Here is a 9,859-nt window from a genome sequence, read left to right as displayed (position 1 = left end):
ATTAGGGAATAGGTTTGGTTAGATATAAAGTTTAAAAGTAAAGTTTTAAACTAAACTATAGGGCATTTATTTAATTGAGGGTAAACGGTAAATTTAAGTCTAGACTTGGATAGGACTAGTAAAAGCATGTAGATTGAGTTTGGGTTGGATTAATTTTAGGTTTAGAGTGTTATTACAGTTAGGGAACAGGATTGTTCAGGCTTAACTTTAAAAATGGGAGTCAAAAATTGCGTCATTTTTAAATTGATGCCAATCTCTAAGTTTAGGACCACACTTGCTAAGGGTCACTTTAGGGATGTCAATTGGATTAGGATTGGCCTAGGGTTAAGGTGCTATTTGAGTTAGGTGACAAGACTGTTTAGGTGTTAAGTTCAAATGAAAGTTAAATATAGTATCATATACTTTTTAATAGAGGCTTTCAAATAAGTGTAGTCTGAGGGGGTGTTGGATCAGGGCTGTGAAGCAAGTCCAGTGGATAGGGCATTTGTGTTGCACATAGAAAAACTGGTTCTATCCCCAGTATCTCCATATGGTTCCTTGAGCACTGTCAGGAATAATTTCTGAGTACAAAACCAGGAGTAATCCCTGAGCATCACTGGTTTTGGCCCCCCAAATAAACAAAAAATAGAAAAGGAAAAAGAAAAAATTGGATTGTTTTAGGTTGGGTAGGGCTAGGGTGCTGTTAAAATTATTGTATAGTTTTGGTTAGGTTTGAAGTTAAAAATAAAAGTTAAATATAGGGTGATTCTTCAATTGAGGCTAACAAGTAAGTTTAGGCCAAGTCTAGAGTAAGGGTTACTGTAAGGATTGAAATAAATTAGGGATGGGCTAGGGTGAGTTAGGGGATAGGTTTGGTTAGGGTTAATGTTTAAATATAAAGTTAAATATAGGACAATTGTTTAATTAAGGCTATAAAACTGTATAATATATTATGTTCATCATTTGTGTGCTCTTGAATTTGTGGTTGCTTTACTCATAACCACAAAGAATTTTGCAAATATTTCTTTCATTTAGCCTGGACCCTTTGAACTATAGCTAAGAAGTATGTGCAAAACCATTGGCAATGTAAAAGAAACCAAAAGCTTAAGAAATAAACAGCAAGATTAAGAGGAACTTTTAACTTAATAAGGGAAAAATATTGTACCAAAAAAAATTTAACAGAACCGTACATCAAAAAAATACCAATGGAAATTCTTCTTAATTTCATGTTAATTTAGAGCATGAATTTAGAATTAAATTAAGAATTAAATTTCGAATTAAATCACGAGCAAATTTGGGAGATGAAGAGTAATGAATAGTAATTTAAATTTCTTGGAACATCTCTCTCATCTTAATTACCTGTGACTTAATATTAAGGAAAACTGTTAAAGGAAAGACTCGAAACTAAGAATGGATGGAAAACATAGCAGCAGATTATATCAGTTTCTGAAATATTGTCAGGATTGAATATATCCTCATCAGAATGCCTAACCAGTGGTCACTGTCACTGTCCTCCCATTGTTCATCGATTTTCTCGAGCAGGCCCAGTAATGTCTCCATTGTAACACTTTGTTGTTACTGTGTTTGTCATATCGAATACGAGTAGGCTGCCAGGCTTTGCTATGCGGGCAAGATACTCTCGGTAGATTGCCAGGCTCTCTGAGAGGGTCGGAGGAATTGTACCCGGGTCGGCCGGTTGGCCGTGTGCAAGGCAAGTGCCCTGCCTGCTGTGCTATAGCTCCAGCCCAACCAGCAGAGTAAAGAGAAATTTAAGTATATGTATGTGCGGGGGGGGGGGGGGGGGGGGGAGGGGGAGGAGGGGGAAGGAGAGGGAGTAGAGAAACAGTATAGTGGGTAAGGTGCCTTGCATACAGTTGACATCCCATAAGTTCCCCTGAGCACTGCCAGGAGTGATTCCTGAAAACAGAGCCAGGAGTAATCCCTGAGTATCCTGGATGTGGCCCCAAAACAAAACAAAACAAAACAAATTAAAGTGTATAACAGAGGGCCGGAGTGATAGCAAGCGTAGGGCGTTTGCCTTGCGTGCAGCCAGCCCGGCCAAGCCGGATTCGATTCCTCCTTCCCTCTCAGAGAGCCCGGCAATCTACCAAGAGGATCTCGCCCGCAAGGCAAAGCCTGGCAAGCTACCCGTGACGTATTCAATATGCCAAACACAGTAACAAGAAGTCTCAAAATGGAGACGTTACTGGGCCCACTCGAGCAAATTGATGAACAACGGGAGGACAGTGATAGTGACAGTGACAACATGGGGCCAAGATATAGTACAAAGGCTCAAGTATTTACCTTGCATGTATCCCATCCCAGTTCCACTTATGGTCCCCCAAGCAATTCCAAGAACAATTCCTGAGTATAGAGCCAGGGATTTGTAAAACTGCATTCCACTGGGTTTGCCCCCCGCCTTCAAAAAATGTGTGAGATTTCAACTTTTGAAAATAAATCCACTTTCAGGAAGAAGTAGATGTAGCAGTCCTTTCTAATCTGTATCATAAGACATGGAAGAAACACAGAGATATCTGTACACAGAATTAGAAAGCTAATTTCAGAGGCTGCACATTTCCTCTTAGGTGCAATTCAACTTTGTAACATTTTCTATAAGCACTTTCCAGTTTCAGAAATTCTCATTCATTTCCATTATGCTTCTCTCACAATATTTTCCTGATGCTCTGCTTCCCACAATTTTTTATTTACTGAGTGTAATGATCCCCACATGTTTCTTATCATTTAGCATCAGAAGGCTGGAGTGATAGCACAGTGGATAGGGCGTTTGCCTTGCATGCAGCCAACCCAGGTTTGGTTCCTCCGCCCCTCTCGGAGAGCCCGGCAAGTTACCGAGAGTATCTTGCCCACACAGCAAAGCCTGGCAAGCTACCCTTGACGTATTCGATATACCAAAAACAGTAACAAGTTTCACAATTTGCTGTGAAACATTACTGGTGCCCACTCGAGCAAATCGATGAACAACATGGCGGGGGGGGGGGGTGGACAGTACAGTGCAGTGTAGTGCAGCATCAGAAATTTTCGGCATTTTCCAACAGAGCTTCTTTCCTCCACACATACCTAGGTTATTCCTACTGCTTTTGCCATCCAAAATTGAAACCAAGATTCTCACCCAGTGAGGTGCATAGATTTTGTCAACTGTCTTCAACTTCCCACTCCCCATTGTACCCAAGTCCTTTGCTATGTGACCTTGAAGTGCTGCGATTCAGAGAGCATTTTCCTTTCCTTTAAACCTGGGCTGGCCTGTGTCTGACTTTGGACTATAGACTTCAGTGAAATGATTGCTTATTACTTGGTTTGCAATGCTTTAAGATTCCTTTCATCCTTTGACTTTCTTCTTCGACCCTTGTAAACAACTTGGACAAGTCTCTGAAAAGATAAAAGACGTATGTTCAAATTGCCCACTTTGCACCACTTGAATTTTAGCTAATACTCAGAAATACAGCCCAAACCCAACTGATTCATAAGCTGACTACATACCAGTGAGTGAAAATAGCCAAGATCAACAAAACCAAACCCAGATAAGCTAACTGCTAGACCCATAAGCTATAATAAGTGAATTGTTTAAAATCATTGAATTTGGAGGTAGCTTAGTACCAAAATAAATTATTTCAGACTTTAATTTTTGTCAAAGATAGTGTGCGCGTGCCCAATTATTTATAGGTCCCTTCAGCTCTTATTTTATAATTTTGATAAAGATCTTGTTGGTCTGCCTAGCTTTTATTTAATAAAGTTCTCCTCTTAGTTTAATACTTTACAAACTCATTTCCATCACTTAAACTACTGTTCTCTCTCTATTAAGTGTTTTGAGAAAAAAGGTAGAAAATGTTCTCTTCTCAAAATTACTTGTTATCCTTTCTTTTCTCAAACACTTAATCTACTTACACATAGTACAAAATATTGGTTTAATTAAATGTACTTGATAAATGTCAGTACCATTTGTTTTGACTGTTATTTCCCTGAATTCAGGAAATGAACTGATTGAACTTGTTTATTGAGTGTCATGTTTATAGATCCTTTAATCTACTTATCATATAAAATAGAAAATAAGTGATTTTAATATCTTATTTCCCATCCTGGCTTCAAAACATCAATGTTAGAAGTAATGTATTTTATTTTATATTTTATCATATATCTTATAAACATTTCAATTTCAGGAGATTTGTCAAAAATTGATTAAAACAAATAGAGAAAAAGCAAGTGGTGATGTTGGTAATTGAAGAACATGTGTGTTCATGTTGTAATGGTCCTCATTATATCTTAAAAGGTGTGAGGAATGTCGGGTGTGGGGCTGTATGAACCATATCAGATCATGCTCAGGTATCTCTCTTGGTGGTAAATCATTTGTAGTGCAGGGGATGAAACCCGGTTGGCCACTAGTTATGAAGAAATACTTATCCATATTCACCTTGAACTATTCTCTAATAATTGGTGAACCACACCAATTTTATCAGAATCTTTAGATTATGTTTTCAAAATATTACAGGGGCCAGAGAGATAGTACAATAGGTAAGTGTTTGCCTTGCTGTGGCCATCCCTGTATTGATTCTCTAGTACCACATAACCTAAAGTGATGAATTGAAAATTCCATATCATATTAAAATGGAAAAAATAAAAATTAATAAAAATAAGTGAAAATATTTATAATTACACAAGAAAAATGCAAATAAATTTAAATATAAATAAATGTAGATTATGACTGTAAGTCAGATCCCCCATCTTCTAGTAGGTAGACAGTTACACCCACCAACTGCCATGTAACCCCATCAACGGCCAGGATTCAGAGACTATAAAAACAATCTTCCAGAAGAGAATAATGCAGAGTCTCCTAGCCCCCGCGCCTGGCTGTCCTCACAGGGGCCTCTTGGAAGAGGGTGGGTTAAGTTTCCCTCTCTGCCCCGAGCAGAGCCCCGGCAGCTGAAGACCTCTTATTCTCTAGTTTTCACTCTCAGAGAACCCGGTAGTAGCAGGTGATTAGAGACGGCCCCAAAAACCTCCATCCCTCTTGGAGAACCTGGCAAGCTACCGAGAGTACTCGATATGCCAAAAACAGTAACAATGATGGTCCTCATTTCCCTGACCCCGAAGAGCCCCCAATATGCCATCAGGCTACTCTAGCACGTGACAGGGACAAATGGAAATGTTTCTGGCGCCCACTCAAGCAAATCAATGAACGACAGGGTGATAGTGATAATGATGACTACAAGTGGAAATAAATATGATTAGTTTATTATGTTGGTAGGGCGTTCGCCTTACAAGCGGCCAACATGGCTGACCCGAGTTCGATCCCTGTGCCCCTCTCGGCGAGCCCGGCAAGCTACCGAGAGTATTCGATATGCCAGACACAGTAACAACAAAGTCTCCAATGGAGACGTTACTGGGCCTGCTCGAGCAAATCGACGATCAACGGGAGGGCCTTTACCTTTACCTTTATTTTGTTGTCTATGTTAAGAAAATCAGAACATGTTTTAAAATTTTTTTAATGATGATGCTAATGATAATAAGATGGTGATAATGGTGATAATGGTGGTGGTAACTTAGACATATGGAGTGCTTAACATTTGCCCAGCAATCAAGTAAACTTTTTTTTTCATGAGGTACAGTTGTAGAGTTACAAATTTTTGTGCTTGGGTTTCCGTTGTACAATGATCGAGTACTCATCCCTCCACCAGTGCCCATTTTCCACCACCACTGATCCCAGTACTCCTCCCACCCCCGTTAAGCCCCCATCCCACCCTGCCTCTGTGGCATGGCATCGAGTAAACTTTTTACATAAATTTTATTTTTTCATTCTTACATTAACTTTATATATTGGATAAATAATTTGCAGTCAACTGCAAATTACGGCCTAATTCTTCTTTTATTCAGAATTAGTAAAATTATGTCACGATGGTATTTGTCTGTACTGTTTTCCAATTAAGTACTGGAGGAAGAACTGTAAAGTAGGTTTTTAAAAATATGTATTTTTTTATTAAATAAAAGAGCCATACTTTACAAAGTTATTGATAGTTAAGCATATAATATTTCGGCACCAATCCTACCACCAGGGTAAATTCCCCTAACAGTGTTCCCATACTCCATTCGCCTCCAGGAGCCCCGCTCCCACCCCCACCTACCACTTTGACAGGCACATTGCAAAGTTCAGTGGTTGCAGCTTAGGTCTCATGTTTCCAGTGTTGCTGAGCCTGTGCTCTGGATATATCTGCATACCACTTTCCCATATCACCAGTGTAACCTAAGTCCTGACTGCCATTATGGCCTAATACAATTTAAGTCATTGATTTTTTTTTTTTTTTTTTTTTTTTTTTTTTTGCCACAGAGCTTACACCTGCCTCTGTGCTCAGAGATCACTCACTCCTGCTAGTGGTCAGGGACTATATGCTTTGTAGGGATCAAACAAGTGTCAGCAAAACATGCAAATACCTGCTGTACTATCTCTCTGATGTCAAATTTTGCTTTCTTAAAAGAAACCGTAATACAAGTCTAAACTGTTAAACAGCGGGAAACTGTTATGTGTAATAAAAAAATTCTAATAATTTTAACCTAATTTAATTAGGTATACTTTATTGTTGAACATAAGGAGAGGATGCAATTTATACCTAATATACAAAAACTCTTTTTGTTTTATTATTGAATCATTGTGAGATAGATCTTTATAAAGCTGTTCACAATTTAGTCTCAGTCATACAGTGTTCCAACACCAATCTCTCCACCAGAGTACATTTCCCAGTGCCAGTGTCCCCAGTTTCCCTCCTATCATCCTCTCTATGGCAGGCATTTATCTTCTATTTCTTTCTCTTTCACTTTCTTTCTCTCTCTCTCTAAAAAAGGAAGAATAAGTGTGTATTTACATTTTGCATATAAAAAGAAAGGGCAAATTTCCTAATTTAATGAATCATAAAAGCGATTTCAAAACACAAAGCATAATCACAAAATAATTACACAACTATATACACGGAAGTATTGAACACATGCTTTATATTCAATGTAATAAATTCTTATGTAAAATAAAAAGTGGGTTGATTTGTTATATTGATGAAAACAGGAAGTGCTTAAACTAGACCTTAGAACTATACATGAATGGATAAATACTTGGCTAATAAAAGTCCACAACTTGTAATCCACAACTCTCAAGAAGTTAGAGGATAAGTGTGTCAAATTGGCTGGCTCTCCAGGAAGAAAGCAGGTAATTTTGTTTGTCTTATCCATAAACCAAATATTTTCATTCTCAACTCAAATGCCTGACTGTCTCCACCAGGGCCCAACAGCTGAAGACCACCGAGGCCCAGCCAAGGCCATGCTGGGACCACTCTCCACACACTTGGATGAGCCTCACGCATAAAAGAACTGACAGAGGAACCCAGGTGTGTGGGACCCGGGGCTGAGATCTCCAAGCCTGCACAGTTTGGGACTGGACCTGCCAGTAACTAGACAGTTACACCCACCAACTGCCGTGTAACTCCAACAATGGCCAGGATCCAGAGATCATCACACTCAGCTCCTGGGAGAGAACAAGGCATTCGCGGCCGCGCGACGTCTTATCATCTCATTCCTAATTTGGTCAAACTGGCAGGCTACCAAATGTAACATGCCCACACGGCAGAGTCTGGCAAACTCCCCGTGGTATACCCAATATGCCAAATACCAGTAACAATGATGGGTCTCATTCTCCTAACCCTGAAAAAGCCTTGAATATGGCACTTTAAAAAAAAAATCTCAGGGCTAGGGCGAAGAAGACGTTACTGGCACCTGCTCGAGGCAATCGACGAACAACAGGTTGGTCGTGATCGTGATCGTGAACCATCAGAAGGAAACTATATGCCTTAAAAGAAATAAAGCATTTTATTTAGGCAAAATTTTGCAAGCAACAGGTACTAAAACACATGCCATGCTAAATGTTAAATGACTAATAATAGTAACACATCCCAAATACTAATTGTTCTATAGCAAAGAATTAGAGGCTCTGTATACTTACACGTTTCTTGAACCTTACCTTTCAGTAGATATAGATTATGTGCTGGCTAAAATTATCCCTGGGAAGTCAGTACTCATAATTGACGTCAACACTTGGAAAAAGACAGGAAACTGTAGCAAATAGTTAACTGCTCTTGGGTTGTTGTGACCTGATGTTTCAAAAGCCCTGATTATCCTGCTCCTTTGCAGAAAAGGAAAGAAAAGATATTTTGGAGTGGGGATACTGGTACACTTTCAGCCACTGTTACAGGTCCTGGGCACCTCTCTGGTTTAGTAAGTAAAGTATATATACAGGTCCTGTTTTTGATCGCTTCTCGGACTTTTGGCTAAGATCAAATGTAGTAGTATCAAGTGTAATATCTACATGTCCAATGGAGAGACTTCCAGTACCGCATTTTAAATTTTAGGATAAGTTAGTGACTAAGCTAACTTGAGCTAGGGTTAACATTGAAGAGTTTGTCTTTCTTTTGAATCAAATTTGCAATAATTTGTATCCAAAAGACCACAAAGAAAGGAAAAATAAACACCACAAAGGTCTTTTTCATAGAGGTCAGGATTGCAGGTGCCTTCACAAAGGATGTGTAAATGTATACTATGGAGTGTTTTTGAGCTAAAATTTTCATATAAAATCACTGGGGTGACCATCTCTACTGTGAAGAGGAACAAGAAAACATGTTGGCAACAACTATCACTCATTGACAAGGAATGGATAGGCCAAACGTGAAAAGAATTCGTAAGCAACGGCAAGAAAAAGAAATCAAACTAATTTTAGATACAAGCAAAAAATTATCTGGACACTTTGGAGGGGAAAGGTAGCAGTCCTGTGGTAATAGCTGTGCTGGAAAGGGCGGGGACGCGTGAATAGGTGTTGGTCATACTGTATATGATAAAGCCACAAACTATAGGATCATTAAGACCAAGAGCTAGAGATCACTGGAAGATACAGCTCACTATGGGTTAGCATTTCAGATTTGATTTCTTGGATTGTTCCCTAGTCTCTTTCCTCAATTCTGCCATCAGTATGGAGTCTGGTATTCTTTTGTTTGTTTTTTAAATTTTTGGACATTATCTATTTCTTTGTTTTGATATACCACATAGGAGTGAAGTTACCTGGTATGTCAATCATTCATATGCCTTTCTTCTTCTGACTTATTTAAATTAGTAAGAAGCTCTTCAGTTGCACCCATGTTTCAGCAAAAAGCAAACTTTCATCTTGTGACTAAATAACATTCCACTAGGTATCTTTATGCAATATGTCTCTCTGTATATGCATACATATATACATATATAAATATATAAAACATCTACTAATCTGTTATTGGGCATTTCAATAGATCTTGACTATTGAAAAAAATCACAATAACCATAGGTTTGCATTTGTCTCTTCAAATTCGTGGGATTTTGACTTTATAATCAATCAAAATCAAATTTTGACTGTGTAGGTATTCAGGAGTGAAATTACTAAAAGATACACTAGAGTTATTCTTTTATTTTTTTAAAACAGAAGTTAAGCTAGTTCATATTCCTCACTTTTTAAAGATTTTAGTTATTTAACTATTTCAGAAAGCCACATTGCTTTCTGAAATAGCTGCCTAAGTACTTGTTTTAACTAACTGGGAAATCTTAAGATGTCGTCTTTTATAATAAGCCACAGAGTGAAAATAGCTTTCAGTTTATTCTGCAGAAGCTTTTCGCTGCTTTGTGCCCAAGCAGTAAGGTCAGAAACTCTTTGGAACTACTTTTTATAGGTGTGCACTTAATCATATCTGATTTTAGAATGTGCTATTTTAAGTTTTGTGTGCTACTCAGTATAATTTGATAGATTTTTGGGGGGATCTAGGAATGAATATTAATAGTCTTTTCTATATTATTGGTGATTACCTATTCA

The 9,859-nt window shown here is 38.3% G+C and overlaps 1 pseudogene; it reads left to right on the top strand.

Moving 5' to 3' along the window:
• The first annotated feature begins 8,277 nt into the window (after nucleotides 1-8,277).
• LOC130027928 (uncharacterized) lies at nucleotides 8,278-8,479 on the top strand (annotated as a pseudogene).
• Nucleotides 8,480-9,859: the final 1,380 nt, after the last annotated feature.

Source organism: Sorex fumeus, unplaced genomic scaffold, assembly GCF_029834395.1.
Source record: "Sorex fumeus unplaced genomic scaffold, SorFum_2.1 ptg000037l, whole genome shotgun sequence".
NCBI classification, from domain to species: Eukaryota; Metazoa; Chordata; class Mammalia; order Eulipotyphla; family Soricidae; genus Sorex; species Sorex fumeus.
The sequence above is the reverse complement of the archived record's forward strand: the minus strand, read 5'-3'. Positions and strand labels throughout refer to the sequence as shown.